Genomic DNA, 2,129 nt, shown 5'->3' on the forward strand with positions numbered 1-2,129 from the left:
ACAACTCAAAAACTCACAATGCACATACATTCACCCATATGAACACACACATTCAAACCCTATGCTTATGAGCATCTTTGAAGATTGGGCTGGCAAATTCTCGAGATTGATAAAGTCACTACATGCGCCTTGCTGTCAACGAGAACGTCTCCTACCACTGAAAGCACAACGCCGCTAAATCCTAAAATATTCGCTCCCACGGGGAGTGAAAACCCAGGATCTAAGGTGCTACTGAGGCTTTAATTTTATAACCACTAGGCTACAACCCTTTCGCAAACTTAAGACAGTTTGATTAAGTACAGCTGTAGAAGTTTTTGTTCCAGGATAGAGGATGAAATGGTGAAGCCCATGCACAGGATCACTTTTTTTAAAAACAAAAGTTATCACTGACATAAATGGGCTTGTGGCAGCAGTTCTTGCTGATTATGTTCTAGGCTGGATTGACCCAGATGGAGTTATCGTCGTAAGTGATATAAACTACTCTAGCTAGTTCATCGGTATATACTATTTTGATAACCATGTAAACATGCACGGTGTAGGCGTCTCAACTTAATCACTCCAAAGAGAACGTAATATTTTATTTAGATATAGTGGCCACATGCGATGGACAAGTTATTTTTTCCTTTCACAAACAGACATGGTTACAACATCTTCATATAAGGACATTACAAGACAGCGACTGTTGCTAGAACAGTTGAACCCTTTATTAATTTAATACTAACAAAAGTATAACAAAGGGACAAAGAAAACAAATAACTCTACGACTTCAAACAAGGAAGGACGACCATGGCCTCCAACTTTAGATTGGCTTATATGGAATTTATGGGTAGGCATTGCCATATCCAGTTCCGGCACCAGAACCACCTGCCACCACCACCATTTTCACTATTTCCTGTGCCATCACCAATGCCGTTAGCACTTGCACCCGCATCACTTGAACCATGCCAATACCTGTTAGCATAACTAGAGCCAGAACCGGTGCCGCTACCGGATCCTTGAGCATTGGAATTCCATGCACCTCCAGCTTGTCCTCCACCCCCACCACCACCGGCACCACCGGCATTAGAAGATTCTCCTCCATAAGGACCAACTCCTTGACTATATGTACTAGATCCTGAACCTGACCCTAACCCTGAACCATATCCGGACCCACCATATTGGCTAGTTCCACCACCTGCACCACCCCCTCCAGCACTTGCATGGGCACCATAAGGACCACTATCACCTGATCCGGTGCCAGACCCAGACCCTAATCCCCCGCCATTCGCATATCCGCCGCCCCCTCCCCCTCCAGTGCCAGTCCCATCAGCACTAGAGTATCTAGCCACCCTTACAGCATTGGCTAATCCCAAGCTCATGAGGACAATGAGCCCTAGTGATATTAGCTTTGTGCCAGACATTGTGAGCCACCACTATAGAGTGTTTGAGTTGAGATGAGTTCCCAGTGAATGCTGCATGGGTATTTATAGTGCTGGAGACCACGCAGTGGTTCTTTACTTTCATAGCTTGCACACGTTAATGGTAGTAGTGTTTCAATAGGAGACCAAGTGGAAGCTTTTAAAATCCACTGGAATTAATGGAGCTCCTTTACTTGAACATTAAGTATATGCAAGTTGCAAAGTAGTACTTGTTACGCTCTCTTTAGATGACTAGGCAGACCAGCTACGTCTCATCTCCATCCATAGATTGTGGATGGCGCAAATTAAGTTTTAGCATTCATCATCGGTGTTTGGAAGGCCCATTGAAACTAAACTAGCTCTTTGCCGATTTTCGGACTTGCACTGGTACTAAAACAAGCTTTCAGCTATATATATACGAGACAAAACTGTCCAGGCACTAAAACCTTTCACACATTAGTACTTGTATTACTAATTATTTTTTATATAAGGTAGCGAGACGACAGTTAAAAAAGGGGCGGAGGGAGTACACTCCATTTGACCCTGCCTCAGAACAAAAGGAAGAGTGATTTTTTTTTTTTTTAACTTTCGCAAGGATTTATTTTACCTTTTCTTGGCTTTTGCTTGGGATGAATAGTTACGGTCCAAAAACTTGTAAAAAACATGCGTACTACAGTAACTCAAATATGCATGATCCTCATGACTATGTATTTGACCATTCTCTCCAGCGCT

The 2,129-nt window shown here is 43.1% G+C and overlaps 1 pseudogene; it reads right to left on the reverse strand.

The window, feature by feature from the left end:
• Positions 1-600: 600 nt before the first annotated feature.
• Positions 601-1,400, reverse strand: LOC136530783 (glycine-rich cell wall structural protein 2-like; annotated as a pseudogene).
• Positions 1,401-2,129: the final 729 nt, after the last annotated feature.

Source organism: Miscanthus floridulus, unplaced genomic scaffold (assembly GCF_019320115.1).
Source record: "Miscanthus floridulus cultivar M001 unplaced genomic scaffold, ASM1932011v1 fs_201_2_3, whole genome shotgun sequence".
Taxonomy (NCBI): Eukaryota; Viridiplantae; Streptophyta; class Magnoliopsida; order Poales; family Poaceae; genus Miscanthus; species Miscanthus floridulus.